Source organism: Meriones unguiculatus, chromosome 1 (genome assembly GCF_030254825.1).
Source record: "Meriones unguiculatus strain TT.TT164.6M chromosome 1, Bangor_MerUng_6.1, whole genome shotgun sequence".
NCBI lineage: Eukaryota > Metazoa > Chordata > Mammalia > Rodentia > Muridae > Meriones > Meriones unguiculatus.
This window is the reverse complement of record NC_083349.1, coordinates 184,357,554-184,375,239: the sequence shown is the minus strand read 5'-3', so window position 1 is coordinate 184,375,239 and position 17,686 is coordinate 184,357,554. Positions and strand designations below refer to the sequence as shown.

Here is a 17,686-nt window from a genome sequence, read left to right as displayed (position 1 = left end):
ATGCAGGTGGTGACGTCGCGGTCCACCCACGGAAGGTTTTTACTTAACTCTGAATTAACACCTGGCTTGTGGTAGTTTTCAAAAGTCCCAGGTAATTCTGAAGTGGTCCCCAAGATTGAGAACCAAGGACGGAGGGGAACCTGCTTGACTGACTGCTGTCCTGGTCAGTTCTACCTTATGGCCACTAGAGGTCAGCAGGGCTTGGCAGAGGGGCAGCAGGTGGCCCTGCAGAACATTACCGACTCTCTAGAGCTGACCACAAACAACGTACTCTTGTCTGGCCTCCAGCAAGAGCAGGTCAGGCGCTCCGCTCTGGGGCGGAGGGGAGCTGGGGACACCGCAAGGGGGCGAAGGTGGCCTGCTGACAGGATTAAGGCCTGTGAGCTACAGAAAATCAACCTCACTTTAAAGATTTTAAAGAGCTTTCCCGATTAAAACCTCGCAGTCTTGACCCACTCTCTGGTCCACACCAGGTTTGTGAGAACTGGTTACTCCAGGACTCTGTGCGTAGGTGAGTCAACCGGGGCCGTGAGTCTGTGTTCATAGGCACGCAGGGGAAACCAGCAAACAGAAAGGAGAAAGGTTGCCCATTGGAAGAGCCAGTGCTGGCACTTCAAAGGCTGCTTTTCTTGACTCAGTGCTGTTTTTGCTGGAGGAGGGTAGCACAGAAAGTTCCTTTACCCTGGCTCAGAGGTGACACTTCCGATCTCACCAAACCCAGGTTCAGATGAGCTGGGAGAGCAGGCCAGGAGCTGAGTCTTGGCTCACCAAGAATATTCTGAGCAGGGAGAAAAGAGGCATCCCCCATCAGGCAGCTTAGGAGGGATGAAAGGAAAGCTGGAAATGACTGACCTCAGAATTCAGACCTGGGAAGGCCCCTGCTCATTTCTGGTTCTTCTCCACAGCATGGTGTCTGGACAGTCTGGTTGGCCATTGCATATGTATGCACTGGCTGGTGCCTTTCTGTGGAGCCCACGGGTCCCTAAACCCCAAGTCTGTTTGTCGTAGGTTACTGTACAGAAAACATTGATCAAACCAAAATGTTTGATGTGGTCAATCTTGTTTACAGTCTAGCTCACAGAATATTTAAAATCAACTCAGAGGAAAAAATTTCCAGGTCTTTCACTGTCTAGCTCCCCAAATTCCCGTTCTTAATCGGAAAACATTTGGGGGAAATTTGTTAACGTTTTCCAGAGTCCCTTTCTTTTTATCACAGAACAGCAGAAGTCTTATAATCTGTTTGTGTGTTGGTGAGGTTGTGTGTGTGTAGAGAGGATAGTGCTGAAAGAGGTGAGATGATTGGATCCCCTAGAGCTGGAGTCGCAGGTAGCTGCCACGTGGATGCCTGAAACTCAGTTTGGGTCCTCTGGAAGAACAGCACATGCTTTCAGCCGCCCTCCAGCCACTGGGTTTTATAGGACTCAGGTTGAAAAGGGGGTTATGTGTGGAGTGTGTGCATTTGTTGGCAAGCTGGAAAGGTTTGGTGAGCATATCTATCTTCTTCCCAAACCTTCCCAACCCACACTGTCTCCTGCCTGGCGTCCTCGGCAGAACCCCAAAGGAGGGCATCTACTTGCTGTCAGTTTTCCTGCCTGTAAAATAGGGATAGTATTTTTGGTCCTTCCTAATTCCCAAAGCAGATGCAAGGCTCGAATTTTTTTACCTTTTTTTCTTTTCTTACCTTTTGGACAGGGCTTCACTCTGCAGTCCTGGTTGCCCTGGAACTGCTATTTAGGCCAAAACTTGTCTCAAACCTACAGATATCTACACGATTTTGCTTCCAGAGTACTAGGATAAAAGGGATAAAAGGAGTGTGCCACCAAGCCCAGCTACGGGCTTTTGAAAAAAAAAAAAAAACAGGAAGACTGATAGTGAGTCCAAAGAGCCTGGATTGTGGAGGATGATAAGCTCTCAAGCCAGAAACTTCAAATCAAACGTAGGAAACACTCCCTAATGTTTTATATATGCTAGACACACTAGGTGTGGTGGTTTAATTTAGAAATGTCCTCCAAAACACACGTGTTTGAACACTGGGAGCCCTGTGGGATTGTTTGGGAGCCCTGGAACTTTCAGGAAATAGGGCTTTGTGGGAGGAAAAACATCCTGGGGAATTTTTAGAGAAATATTTTTGAAGTGATTTTTTAAAATCCAGGTGTGGTGGCACACACACCTTAGATCTCAGCACTCAGGGAGGCAGAGGCAGGTGGATCTCTGTGAGTTTGAGGTCAGCCTGAGTGAGTCCAGGACAGCCAAAGCTACACAGAGAAACCCTGTCTCAAAAATGCACACACACACACACACACACACAAACACACAAAACAACAACAAAATAAACCCACAAAAGCCCACAAAACAAACAAACAGCAACAACAACAAAAACTCCATCTCTCCCCACTTTCACTCCACTTTCATTTCTACCCACTTCCTTTGTGTGGGTAGAAATGTAATCTCTTGGTTCCTGCTCCTGCCACATGCCACCTTCCTTCCTGCTGGGATGGAGCCTCCTTCTGGAAATGTTAAGTCAAAAACAAACCTTCTCTTCCATATATGCTTTTGGCCAGGGTGTTTTATTATAGCAAGTAACTAATACAAGGGGTTTCTGACTTCAAAAACTCCGCTTGGATACTAGAAGAACATTTTCTATCCCTTGTTTCCCCGCAGCCGTTCCGTTTTAGAAAGTTAAGTGGAAGGGCTCTCTGCTTGATTCTTTATAACAAACACAAGATAACAGAATGGAACTGAGAGGGAGTGACTTTCCATTTATATTCCATCCCCCACCCCTCACCCTCTACCCAAACTCAGGCCACAGCACTTGGGGCAGAGGCCTGCAGATCTTTTTGGGTTTAAGGCCAGCCTGATCTACTTGATGAGACTGTGTCTTCTGGTCTTGTTTGTTAAGTGTGTGGTCCTGAGCTATTTTTCTCCTTTGGAAATAGATGAGATAGTGTTATACTGATATGATATAACACAACAGCATTTGTGTTATATGACTTATGACAATGACTTAGGCACTGATGAAATTTAGAAGTTGGTGATTGCAGGGCTGGTTGGTTCTATGGGTGGTAAAGATGCTGCCGTTTGTTGAATCTTTTGAGAGTGTGGAGTGGGGATGACATACACCCATATGTGAGGCCTATGGGGTCTATATAGTGATTTCTAGACCACCTATGACTACATAGTGAGAACTCACCTAAAAAATAAACAAACAAATAAATAAGAAAGTAGGTGGGGGTGGGGTTTAGTAGAAGGAAGCCAAATCACTGAGCAGAGGCACCCTCTAGGGGATAGGGGATGCTGGTCTTTCTGCTGTCTCTGTTTTTGTCCACAGTGATGTGGGCATGCTTATTTCATTCATACACACTCCTCCCCATGATGCTCTGCATCACCACAGGCTCAAAGGGACCTAGCCAAGTGACCATGGATGGATACCTCTGGAACACTGAAACACTAAACCTTTCTTCCTTCAAGGTGCAGATTTTAAGCGTTTTGTCACAATAACAGAAAGTTACCATCAAAAGTCTGTTTCTTGCTTCTCAATGACTCCTCTTTGAGGCCACACATAGTGAAATAGGCAATGCAGTTTCTTCAGGTCTTGTTTGTTTGTTTGTTTTCCAGAGCTCAGGATTGAACACAAGATGTCATAATGCTAGGCAAATGCTTTTCCACTGAGTCCCAGCCCCAGCCCTTGTTTCTTGATGTTATTGTTGTGGGGGTGGTGGTGGTGGTGGTGGTGGTGTTAGTGTGTGTGTGTGTGTAAATGGCACAGGGAATTAAGTGCAGGATGCAAGAATCACATGCTAGGCAAGAATTTTACTACCAAGCTATTGTCTCTACTCCTGCCCTTACTTTTTTTTTTTTTAATGTTTTGTTTTGAGACAGGATCTACACTGCCTAGCCTTGCTTGAATTCATGATCCTCCTGTTTCAGCCTCCTAAATGCTTAGATTTTAAACCCTCATTACTAGGTCTGGATTCTGGGCCTCCTGTTATGGGTGCCAATCTACCCAGGAAAGTGCTACCCTCCTCACCTCCAAATACCCAATCACATTGCTGAATGTGTTTCAGCCTTATCAATTCCGGTAAATACAAACATTTGTTTTATAGCAGATTCCCTCTTTAACAAGTGTATCCAGTACACATGTTACCCAGTCTTTCAGCATCTGCCTCACATGAGCAAGGCCCTGGGTGAGATCCCCAACACTGCATAAAACAGATGTGGTGGCGTATGCTTGTAATCCCAGTACTGAAGAGATAGAGGCAGGAGAGGAGGAAGTTTAAGGTCATCTTTAGCTACATAGAAAGTTCAATACCAGCCTGGGCTACAGGAAACCCTGTAGGAGGGAGAAGGAAGGAAGAGAGGAAGAGGAGGGAGGGAGGGAGGGAGGAAGGAAAAGTCAGAGAACAGTGACTATGTGGGTGGTGAAGTTTCTTCTGAACCAACACACATGTAAACTTTCCTTTGAAAAATGAGGCCTTGGAACTCCCTGCGGGACACCAGACCAAAATGTCAGCCTGACTTTGACTTCATTGTCAAGATCACACAAGGAAGGCAGAAAAGTTAAACACAAGGGAAGGAAGGAAATAAATAGCTGGAAACCTAGACAAAAAGTGAGGTGACAGAGTGCCACCCCAAGGGCTGTGACTGTGTGTGACACCTGCAAGCCAGTTATGACAGCCTGACCTTGGCAGCTTGGTCCAAAAGCCAAAAGTATAGAAAATGAGTCCCGAACCCCAGGCAGATTTGGAAGCTTCGGGGCACTCAAGAACCTGGTTTCATCTCATGAATGACAGGCAGGACCCACATCATCGCAGGAAAATAGAAACAAGTGAGTTCAAAGGTTGATTCACACTTTGCTGGATTGTATAGCCAGCACTGCAGGCCATTGCTGGAGACTACCACCCTTTCTGTGTAGGGAATGTGGGGTTCCACCCTAGTTAATGGCTCGTTGGGACTGTAGCCCTATGCCCAACGCTGATGTCTACACCTGACTACTCCTTTGGCCTCTAATGGTGACCAGGGTTTATATAAGGTTTGTTACAATTTTTGAGACAAATTATGAGGAGGAGGAAGAATCCAAAGAAAGGTAGAGAGCTATAATGACTTGAATGAGAAATGTCCTCCAAAGGCTCATAGGCTTGAACACTTGGGCACAGTTGGTGGCGAGACGGTGGAGAGGTTATGGGACTTTAGAAGTGGAGCCTTGCTAGAGAAAGCACCCCACTGTGGATGGGCTTTGAGCATCAGGAGCAGTGGTTCTCAGCCTTCCTAGTGCTGTGATCCACTAATACAGTTCCTCATGTTGTGGTGACCCAGCCATTAAATTATTTCTTTGCTACTTCATAACTGTAATTTTGCCATTGTTATGAATTGCAATGTAAATACCTGATATGCAGGATATCTGATACGGGACCCCTGTGAAAAGGGGTTTAGAACTGCTACTCCTTTGGCCTCTAGTGGTGAGAAAGAACTGCTGACTTAGAGTCTCCCATTCTTCCTGTTCTTTCTTTTTGCTTCCTGAGTGTGTGGTTGAAATTAGGATGAGCCAGCTTCCTGTTCCCGCCACCATGATTTCTGGATCTGTTGTCATGGCTTCCCTGCCAAGATGGACTCTGCCCTTCTAGAACCATAAGCCAGAATAAACCCTTTGTGTGTGAGGGGGGGGGGGGCGAGGGTCAGGTTTATTTTATCACAGCAACAGAAAAGCAACTAATACAGTAGTTACCAGAGTCTTGGTCAGATAAAATCCCATGGTACATGTATGTGGGGTTTCCAGAACCAAAGAGGTCAGGGCCCTTCTGATGTCTGACCATGTGAATGTCTATCTTGATCTGAAGATGTACGTGTGGAAGTATACTCACAAGGACCTGTTCTTCCTTCCTTACCCTAGCTACACACCCCATCTTCCTCCTCAGTGTTAAGGTGGCTTCCTGCTAGGGGAAGCCTGAAAGGCCACAGGAAACCTAAGCATCTTTGTAGTTTGTCTGAGGCTTGGCCTCCTCCTCCCGTCTACTCTCCCAAGTGTTCAGTACGACTTCTGATGAGGCTGGGAGCTGCAGGCAATGACCCTGGAGTACGACACTGAAGGAGAAATAATTCAAGTTTACACTAAAGAATGGTGCGGGTACAAGGCACAGCCTGTCCCAGAGTCAGGGAAGCACGACATGGTTAGGATGTAGAGAGTGAGGGCTAGAGATGGTGCCAACTTGTTAAGGGCTTAAAGGCAGGGCTAACTGGCTTACCATAGCCAGAAGGGTTCTGGGAGGTTTTTGTTTTTTAAGGTTTTTATTTTACATGTTTTTATTTTACATGTTTACATTTTACATGTGTGTTTTACCTGTATGCCTCACTGTACTCCACCAGTGCCAGGTACTCATGGAAGCCAGAAGAGGGCACTAGATCCCCTGAAATTGGAGTTACAACTGTGAACTACCTTGAGACTGGAAATTGAACCCGGTGGCACAGCCAGGGCTCTTAACCCCTGAGCCAACTCTCCAGCCCATCTGGAAGTTTTTTTGAGAAAGAGACCAAAATATCTGTTCTTATTCCAATAGCTATTTGCAGAAGAGCCTGTCAAGAGACGCACAGAAGCAAGACAGTAAAGCAGGCCACACCTTTCCCAGCAAAGTGCTTCTTTGACATGAATCAGGCTGTTTCTAGACAAAGAAATTATCTGATGACCCCCATAGCAAAGGCAACTTGCTAAGAGCAGGACCAGGGTGAGGGGATGGAAGTGTGTGGGGCGTGGCCCCAAACATAAAGAGATATCATTCTTTCAAGTTGTGCAAGCTCTTGAGAGTGATGTCTCATAGGGCTGGAGTGTGGGTCAGTTGGCAGAGTGCTGGCCTGGCATGCACCAAACCCTGGGTTCGATCTCCAGCATTACATAGACTGGGCTCAGCAGCACGTGCCTATAATAATAATAGTAATAATAATAATAAATTAGGAGGTGAAGGCAGAAGAAATTTAAGGTTATCTTCAGCTACAAAGTGAGTTGGAGGTCAACCTGGGCTACTTGTGACCTGCTCCTTAAAAAAAAAAAAAATGATGCTTTCTGAATTCTGCACCCTGGTCACCTTGGTTGCCTTGTTCTGGTCCTGGTCCTGGCAGTAAACCCATCAACAGCAGGTCCAGTTTCAATCTCTCCAAGGGGAGGGATGGCCACAGAGAGCCAGCAAGTCTGTGCTCATTTGTTAGATTCTCACACATAACTGCAGGAAGGCTGGCCAGTGTTGTGACAAAACAGGTCTGCTTCTCAGCTTTCTACTTTGGGCATCAGGTGTAATAGCTTCAGAAGGCTGTGTAAAACATTAAACGAGACTCTGAGATGGAACAGCACAGAGAACAGTTACTCAGAGGCTGTCAGTTGGTTTGCCCTCTTCTGGAAGGGTGCTGCCACGCCCTTAGAGAGCAGGGACACAGGGATATTTGAGGGTGTTTCTTTGGTTTTTGTTTGTTTGTTTTTCTTTAGTTTTTTGAGACTGGGTTTCTCTTTGTAGCCCTGGCTGGCCTGGACTCCTTTTGTAGACCAGGCTGGCCTCCTGAACAGCAGGATTAAAGGTGTGTACCACCACACCTGGCTCTGAGCATTTCTTTTTGTAGCACTGGGTAAAAACAAATGAAGTGTGCAAATGGCCTGTGGAAAGACATAGTCTTCTCTCCTTTTCTGGCTGTTAACTATTTAAGCCTGGATCCCACACTCTCAAAAATACATGTTGTATATTTGTATAAGCTTTCCTGGTAGTCGAGAAGAAAGATGCTTATTGTATGCCTACTATGTGGTAAATATCGTCCTTATGAAGCTGGGTGCCCTATGCAAACCACGGACTAGGCCTCTGCTCTCAGAAGCACAGGTTAAATTGAAGGGAAGCCTGAGCAGGCTTTAGGAAAGGTAGCCAGGAAGTGAGCAAGCAGGCAAATAAAACAAGGGAAACAGTCTCTAGAAAGAGCACGTGCTAGGAGAACAGGGAAGGCAGAGGGATGACTGGGATAAGGGCAGCAGGAGGTGAATCTGAGGACCATTGTGGGGAGAATCTGGCTGGGGATGTCCTGAGACTACGGAGCAGTGCGAACAGGAGTACAGTGCTGTGAGCTGGAAGATCTTTGATGCAGAGAAGAGTGGCAAAGAGCCTGAGGCAGGAGCCGGTGATCTGTAGCGGTGTGAGCTTGGGGTTAGCTGTGCGCCATTGGGGTTTGCTTTCTGGAAGAGGCAGGACTAGGTGTGTCTCTAGAGCTGCCACATACCAGACCTACATTTGAATCTTCATCCGCACTCTTTCATCTTATTTGGGTCACTGCTGAAGTCTTCCGCAAGTGTGCTGGCGTGTCCCATCTTGTAGTCCTTCCTCTGACCTGGCCATAACTTCACCACTGATATTTCCTTTTCTTTCTGTAACCACAGAACATCGTTGGCAGAGGCATCTTGCCATTTCCTGCCCACACTGAAGCCCTCACTTGAGCTCGCTCTAACCCTCTTTGTATGTTCTTGTGGGTGAGGGTCCCCCAGTACCTGGGCAAGTACACAGGGAGGGTCAAAGTCACGATGCAGTGTTCTTGCTTTAAAAATAACCCAGCTGAAGCTTCGGGCTTAATTTCAGCGAATATTAGAAAATCTTGTAGAGCAGAAGTAGGGATAAAGCCAGCTGATCATTCCGTGTTACCCTAACTTGAGGGGAAATCCTTGCTCAAAGACAGAATATGACTGAAGAGATAGGCCTAAGGGCACTTCTAAAGAATAAAGCACATGGTTTAAAATAATTAAAGATACACTTGAGAGGTGGAGGCAAGAAGGTTGCTGTGAGTTTGAGGTCAGTCTGGGTAACACAGTGAGTTCCAGGTCAGTCTGGGCTAAATCGTGAGTTCCAGGCCAGCTTGGTTTACATTTCGAGTTCCAGGCAAGCTTAGGCTACACAGGGAGTTCCAGGCCAGGTTGAACTTCAGTGGGAGGACCGTGTGTCAAAACAGACAAAATCCCAAACGAACAAAACAACCCCCACAAAAGACAGACATTTTCCCATGTAACAACTCCAGGATCCCCCCCCCCATTTATCTTATTTTATTTTTGTAGGACTGTGGATGAACCTTGGAGCCCCGGGAATCAGATGCAGGTCTAGGCTCGGCAGCAGCCATCTTTATCCACTGAGTTGTCTTCCCAGCCCAACTGCTTTTAATTTCATTTTGAAACAGGGTTTTATTAGTTGAGCCTGGCCTTGAACTTATAACCTAGCTGCCTCAGCTTCCTGAGTAGCTTGGATTATAGGGATGTATTACCACGCTTGGTTTTACTCCAGAAGAAACTGAAGCCCAGAGACAAGTGACTTGCCAGGGTTACAGGAAACCTTTGATAGAGCCAGCCATGAGACCAGATCTTCTGACTAGAAAAGTCTAATGTTCATGGCATTGCAGTATGTTCATTCTGTGCCTAATGGGACCAGAAAAAAAAATAGACATTCCAGAACATCTAAAGATATATTGAGACTGGGGGGGGGGGGACATTAGCCCTCCATCATTATTTTCTTTTCCTTGTCATTAATGGTAAACTCAATAGAAGAAAACCTCTTTCCGGAAAGAGTCAATAGTGAGTCTTTCTTAGGAAAAAAACATCGGTGTATAACCAGCCACTGGGAAAACTTGTTTGAATGTGTCCCTAGAAATAAAGTCTCCTTTAATGATAGAGCTTTGCAGAAATGGGTCTCCATAAACCGGAACCATCCGCAGCTTGCAGTAGACTGTAGTCAATTTATAGGTTTTCCTGCTTTTCATTACATTCCTCTCCCAGGTAATATTTTTGGCATCTTATTTTTAGATATGGGTGAGGGGGTGGAAGAAGATTATTTTAAAAAACTGAAGTCTAACATATATATCACTGGAGCCATATGTAATATTAACCTATACGCAATTGGAAATGGTTCTTTCGTGCAGGCTGTACACCGCATCTTTAAATAGAGGAGGCCAGAGTAGGCTTGGTGGCACACACCTTTAATCCCAGCACACAGGGAGGCAGAGGCAGGCAGATCCCTGTGAGTTTGAGGCCAGTCTGGTCTATAGAGAAAGTCCAGGGCTACTGAGGGAAACCTTGTCTCAAAAAAACCAAAACAAAAAAATAAAATTCCCAAACAAACAATAAAAACAACCTCAAAAGAAGAGACTGGGCAGGCCGTGTGGCACATCTGTGGAACTACTGGTGACATTCCATCTAAGATGAACATCTTTGGCCCCCAGGAAAAAGCTAGTTTTGGGTCTCCGACAGCCCTAGGCTTGCTTCTGGCATTGTCCTTTACCAATGTGGAATTCCAGCCGAGTGCCTTCACTTCTTGGAGGTTATATAGGCTCTGGTTGTACTCGTCACTTTTCTTGTTTTGTGACGGAACACCCTGCAAATGCAACTTCAGGGAGGCAGGGTTTATTTTGGCTCGTGATTTTTAGATTTTATTTAATTTTTATCTTATATCCATTGGTGTTTTGCCTGTGTATGTGAGGGTGGCCTGGAAATGGAGTTACAGACAGTTGTGAGCCGCTGTGTGGGTGCTAGGGTCCTCTGGAAGAACAGTCAGTGCTTGTGAATGCTGATCATCTCTCCAGCCCTAATTGGCTCATGAGTTTAGAGACTACAGTCAGGAAGTATGTGCCAGTAATGGCAACTCCAGCTGCGGTGACAGGAACAGGGGCCACTAGTCCCACGGCCTCTGAAGTCGGGAGGCAGAGAGGGGAATGCTGGCATTCTGCTTGCTTTCTTCTTTCTGTTCCATCCAAGACTCCAGCCCCGAATAGTGCTGTTCCCCATTCAGGCTGGGTCTTCCCTCCTCAGTCAAATGTCTCCAGAACTTCTCTCTTGCATAGACCCAAAGGTTTGTCTCCTAAGGGATTTGAAATCCTGTCAGGTTGACAAAGAAACCCAAGAAACCAAAGCTTGGGTTTAAAAATTGGCCAAACTTTATGGTCAGCAGATCTGGGTTTGAGACCATGAGTGTGATTTTTTTTTTTTTTTTTTTATGTGTGATATGGTGCTTCTCCACGGGGCTGTGAGCATTGCTAACTCCTAAATGCACACATTCATTAACGGTACCTGCCAGAATCATGAGTATCAAGTTAGCTGAGAGTTGATGCTGCTCTCTCATAAGGACTAGATAGAGTTCACAAACACCTGTAACTCCAGCTCCAAAGGATCTGATGCCCTCTTCTGGCCAACTTGGGTAACTGTGCACATATACTCACATACATACACTCACACAGAAACAATAAAAAAAAAAATTTAAAATATATCCACTTTAAATGAATATGTCAAAATGGCTGTCCCTGGGTATTTGTATATATACATACATACATACACATGCCTACACTAAATAATATAAACACAGAACAAATAATAGGAATTCCCCAAATGTAAGTGATCTCTTCTACCTGGTCACACTGAGAACATTGACATATTTCTTATAACACTGTGGCCATCAATGCTGGATTATTAACACTGGAAGAGTTTCAGCCTCACTCCTCCCGGCTCCAGCTGTGTTATGAGCTCATGTTTGGTCACCCAGTTTCATGACCCTCGGTGATGGCTATCTTAGTTGTCAACTGGATAAGCTCTGCAGTCTACCAGTGAGATGGACCTCTGGGCATGCCTGTGGTAGGTTATGCTAGCTATGTTAATTGAGGTTAGAAGACCCATCCACCGTGGTAGCCCCAGCCATAGGCAGGGGACCCTGGACTGTATGAAACAGAGAAAGGGAGCCGAGCACCGACACCCTGCACTGTGCTTCCTAACTGTGCATGCAATGTGACTGCTTGTGTCTAGGCTGCTTGACTTTCTCACCACGATGGACTATAATCAGAGTAAGCTCTCCCTTCAGAGTATTTTATCACAGCAACAGGGAAAGAAAATAGGACATCCTTAAAGCTGGCTTTGAGCATCAAAATTTTCCATATGCCATGACCAAAGACTTCCAAAAGGTTCATGATGTATACCAGGAAAGCAATTCCAGAAGACTTCCAAAAATAACCGAATGCCTTCTGTCACATTCTCATGATGGCCCCAAACTGGCCCAGGTCCTCTGTCCTGGCTCTGAGTCACCTTGGAACCTTGGGAACACTGTACCACCTCTCTGCTCTGCATCTTCTCGATTAAGATAATCAGGTGAATCAGGGGAGATTTGAGTCTCCTTCTGCTAGAGAAATGCCCCTTCCAGTGAGCGCTTGCCATGCAGGCATGAGGGTCTGGATTTGGATTTCCAGCATCTATATAGAAAGACTAGGCAGTGGACACGTATAATCCCACCACGGGGAGGATGGTGTGTAGACACATGGGTGGAGCCCTGGAGCTTGCTCACCAGCCATTCTAACAGAATTTGGGAGCTCCAAGATCAGTGAGAGATCCTGTCTCAAAAATAAAATGAGACAAAGAAACAATTGAAGAAAGCAACTGACATCAATTCTGGCTTACACACACACACACACACACACACACACACACACGAAGGCACTCTGAAGACAGCGTGTTCATTTTTTTTTTTTTTAAGTAAACTCTCCCACCTTACAGCTTTTCCTGGCTTACATAAATGAGAGTGCATCAACACCTCTCATTTAGAGTCCTTATTTAGGGAAAAAAACGAAACAGCTTTATCAGCCAGCCCACTTTCCATAGTAACCCATCACCTGTGAGTCCTTCTGTCAAGACAGACATGAGATCTGAAGAGAAGGACAGCAGACACATTGTCCTTGGCCTGTTTGCAGAGCTCCGGGTCAATTCTTTACAGCACCTGTGTTCATCCCTCCATAACTATGCAGTGTCATAACAGGTACCATGGACACCAGTCCCAGGGTCTGTCCCTCCAGGAGTGGTTCCTGGTGACACTGCTGTACTTCTCCATCTCCCTTGTGGGGCTTGACTGGGAAACCCTTTCCATCACCACCTGTAGGAAACTGTGAAGAAACTGAGGTCTTAGCAAAAGCCTTTTGCTACCCACACTTCTGCTTGAGGGCAGCCAGGCAAGGCTCCTGGTGTTCAATTTCCAGTGAAGAGAGCCTCTTACCTACTTAGGATGGCCAGGCAACTGGATTTGGAAAGTCCAGTGTGTGTGTGTTGTTAGTTTTGTTTTGTTCCTGAGACAGGGTTTCTCTCTGTAGCCTTGGCTGGCCTGGATACTTTATAGATCAGGCTGGCCTTGAACTCACAGAGATCTACCTGCCTCTGCTACCCCAAGTGCTGGGATTACAGGTGTGTGCCACTGTGCCTGGCTGTCAAGTGTGTTTTGAGTCATTTTCATCCCACTTTTTTTTGTTTCATTAGAAGAGGCTCAAGAGTAGTACAAGATAACTCAGAAGGGGAGACTGAGGGCTCAGCAATAAAGCGCTGGATGTGCAAGCTGAGGATGTGAGTTCGACTCTCCGGCACTCATGTAAAAGCCAGCCGTGGCTTTAACCTATAACCTGTAACCTATAACCTCAGCTGTGGGCACAGAGACTAGTGGCTCCTGGGTGCTTGCTGTCCCTGTCAGTCTGTTCTGCTGGACAAGCTCCAGGTGGTTCACTGGCAGATTGTCTCAAGAGAAGGGGATGCCTGGAGTTGACTTATGGCTTCTACATATGTATATACAAGTGAACATACCCACACACGTGTGTTGGAGAAGGTGAGCCACTAGGGATGGGCTTTGAGGTTTCTAAAGCCTAAGCCAGGCCCAGGCTTTCTGCCTCCGACCTGGGGATCAGACGTAACCTCTCAGTTACTGCTCCAGCACTGTGCCTGCCTGCTAGCACACGCCCCAATTAAACGCTCGCTTTTATAAGTCGCTTCAGTCATGGTGTCTTTTCACAGTAATACAAAGGTACCAAAGACAGACATGGATACACAAAATAGAATAATGGCAACAATAACTAGGGTAAAGAGGTTCCAAGTTGTGAGTCTGCAGGGCAGTCTGCCTGCTTCCGTGTGTTCTTGGGGAGGTTGCCTTGCCTTTCTGGTTCAGCTTCTTCCCCTGTGAAATGGGAGTGACAAGAGAACCCACCTTGTGGGACTATTTGCAAGAATAAGTATTGGACTCATCATGAGGACCAGTGCTCAATACAATGTCAACTGTGGTTACCACCATGTAAACACTGTTCAATAGATGTCATGACAAAAAATAAATGACAGGCATGGCTAACATGTCAGTTCGCCTGTTGAATTTTCACAGCCATTCCACATAAACTACAGGATGGTGTGGGTGGAGTCTTCTCCAAGAGAGAAGAAGATGGAAAAGAGGTGGACAAGCAAGATCAGACTACATGAAGAAGGCAGAGCTAGGTTACAATGTCTCCCTCTCCAGAGCCTCCCCCACCTGTCTTTCCTGTTTCTAGTCTTTGTTTATCAGACAGTAAGCTTCCTGAGGGTCGAGTCTTGATTATTTTCTTTCTTCAGCTCTGAGGCACAACAGGCTTTTGAATAGACAAGAAACCCCCATCCTGCCTGCCTCCAACAGTGCCATGGATCGTTGGGAATGTCGTCTCTTTTCTTAGGTTTTGCAGGGACTGAACCCTTCAGAAAATCAAGACAAGCTGCCAACACGAGGAACTGCCATCCCTGCAAATGTGATTTCTCCACAAGGAGGAAGGAGAAAGACAATGTGAGTGGATGACAGACTAAGAACCATGGATCTGGGGCAGAGGAGAGCTTATGTGACACTTTCTCCTGTCCCTGTAGGCCTGGATGCCTGGTTCCTGAACTGATGGTCATAAATATCTATAATGTCATAAGTATATATAATTTTGGTGACCTAGATACACTTAGGAAGTAGCCATTGTTCCAGCAAATTCAGCTGCTCAGCTAAGCATTCTGCTAATAAATGGATGGCAAAGAAAAGAAATTGGTTGACAAATTATTTCTGACTATCAAGGCATCCAGAGAAGACCTCTTTTCCAGATCTTCCCATAATGCCTAGTTTAAGATCTTGTGAATATGAACAGAGAACATGAATACCTTTAAACATTTATTTTATTTAAAAATATTTTTCCCTCTCTTAGTCACTGCCCCATTGCTGTAAAGAAAGAGAGTCCACGAAGGCAGTGCTTACAAAAAGAAGACATTTAATTGTGTGCTTGCTTACAGTTTCAGAGGCTTAGTCCATCATCATCATGACACAGAGCATGGCAACACACGTGCTGATGGAGCAGTAGCTGAGAACTACATCCTGATGAGCAGGCAGAGAGAGAGAGAGAGACAGAGACAGAGACAGAGACATAGAGAGAGAGACAGAGAGACAGTATTTGATGTGGGCTTTTGAAACCTCTAAGTACACTCTCAATAGCACACTTCTACCAACAAGTTCATACCTCTGAATTGTTCTAATCCTTTCAAATAGTACTACTCCCTGATGACCAAGCATTCAAACCTGAAAACCTACGGAGGCCACTCCTATTCAAACCACCACATTCCTCTCCCTGGCCCCCATGGGCTTATGCTTATCGTAATGCAGAACCACAGTCAGTACAGCTTCAAAGGTCCTCATAGTCTATCACACAGACACTATCACTGTCTCAACACTGTTTAAAAGCCCAAAGTTTGAAATCTCTGAGACGCATAGTAATCTCTTAATTGTAGACCTCCATAAAAACAAACAAACAAACAAACAGCTCACATGCTTTGAAAACACAATGGCACAGAATATACACTACCATTCCAAAAGGGAAGAAGGAGAGCATAGTAAGGAAATATTGAGCCAACACAGAACTGAAAATCAGCACAGAAAACTCCAAATTCTGCGTCTCTATGTCTGATGTCAAAGCCCTCTTCAGATCTCCAACTCCTTCCAGCGTTGTTGACTGCAACACACTTTTCTCTCTTGAGCTGGACCTTGTCTGCAGCTTTCCTTGGCAGGCATTCCATGACTCTGGCACCTCTGACATCTTGAAGTCTTTGGCACAATCCAGGCTTCACCTTCACAGCTTTACTCATGGCTTCTCCTTCTCCAGACCTCCATGGAGGGATGTCCCTGACACACGCCTGGCCACAGCAGCTTTCCTCAGCTGTGGAGATTCCACAGTATCCTTGACTGTAAAGCTAGAATCACATGACCCAAGCTGCCAAGTTCTGCTATATGATGGAGCTGGAACTTGGCCTCTTCATCTAATTACATTAGCATCAGCTTTCTGTTATTGATGGTTTCCTTTACTGCTTATTAAGCTTGTCTTTAATCACTTTTCAAGAGTTGGAAGGTTAGGTGGTAGGGTCTTCTTCCTGGAAGCCACCATTCCTCTTATCCCAGTTAGTATCAGCTTTTCCTTCAAACTCTTTTTTTTTTTTCCTAGAAAGTATTCCACTGTGTAGCACTGGCTGTTCTGGAACTCACTCTGTAGACAAGGATGGCCTTGAACTCAGAGATCCGCCTGGCAAAATATCACAAGAATGGTTTCTAGGCCACTTCCTAATATTCTTCACCTCTGAAACCTCTTGAGCTGCTATGATTTGCATTGCTCTCAGCACTACTCTCTGCCACGCACCTACTAGAATGGCCTGTTAGACCCTGCTTCAAGCATTCAGATGCTTTTCTAATCCCAAGTCCCAAAGCCTTCCATATTTGTCCAAATAAAAGCATGGCCAGGCCTCTCACAGCAATACCCCAGTCCCTGATACTAACTTCTCTCTTAGCCACTGTCCTATTGCTGTGAAGAGACACCATGACCAAGACAACTCTTATAAAATAAAGCATTTAATTGAGAGTTTGCTTACAATTTCAGGAGTTGCGTCCGGAATCATCATGGCCAGGAGCATGTTGGCACACCTGGCGCTGGAGCAGTAGCTGAGAGCTACATCCTGACCCACAGGCCAAGAGAGAGACACTGAGCCAGGCATGGGCCCCAGGGACACACCTCCTCCAGCAAGGCCACACATTGTCCTTCTAATCCTTTCAAAGAGTGCCACTCCCTGGTAATTAGTCATTCAAATATATGAGCCTGTGGGGGCCATTCTTAGTCAAACCACCACAGCCATTGTCCCAGCAAGTTTCAGCTGCTCAGTTCAACATTCTGCTAATAAATATATGGCAAAGAGAAGAAATTCTGGCTGACAAATTATTTCTGAATATTGAGGGGTCCAATAATCTCTTTTCCAGCTTTTCCATAATGTCCAGTTTAAGATCTTGTTAACACGAACACTGGATACCCTTACAATTTTTTTTTAAGTTAAAATTTTTTTTGAGCAGCATCTCTTTATGTAGCCCTGGTTGTCCTAGAACCCACTATGTAGACCATGCTAGACTTGAACTCACAGAGAACTGCTTGCCTTTGCCACCTAAGTGCTGGGATTAGATTGATGGTATCTTTCCCAGTCCCATTTCCCAAATTTAAAGTTTATTTTTTTAACCATGTGTGTTTTGTGTATGTGCACATAAATGCAGTTGCCCCCAGAGTCCAGAAGAAGGGGTTGAGTCCTTGGAGCTGAAGTTATAGTAGGCTGTGAACCGTTTGGCATGGACCTGTTTGCAGAGGACCTCAGTCCTCTGCAAGAACAGTATACACTCTTTTTCGATTTATTTGCTTGTTTTTTCTTTCTTTCTTTCTCTCTCTCTCTCTCTCTCTCTCTCTCTCTTTCTTTCTTTCTTTCTTTCTTTCTTTCTCAGAGTTTCTCTGTGTAACAGTCCTGGCCTTCCTGACCTCTCTTTATAGACTAGGCTGGCCTCAAACTCCTGCCTCTGCTGAGATTAAAGGAGTGTATCAGCAGGCC

The 17,686-nt window shown here is 45.5% G+C and overlaps 1 long non-coding RNA gene across 1 annotated transcript; it reads left to right on the top strand.

Moving 5' to 3' along the window:
* The first annotated feature begins 389 nt into the window (after nt 1-389).
* Nucleotides 390-16,845, top strand: LOC132652381 (uncharacterized). Its single transcript, XR_009589887.1, has 3 exons — nt 390-511; nt 14,387-14,591; nt 16,702-16,845. It is a non-coding gene; the product is annotated as an uncharacterized LOC132652381 (long non-coding RNA).
* The last annotated feature ends 841 nt before the right edge of the window (nt 16,846-17,686 follow it).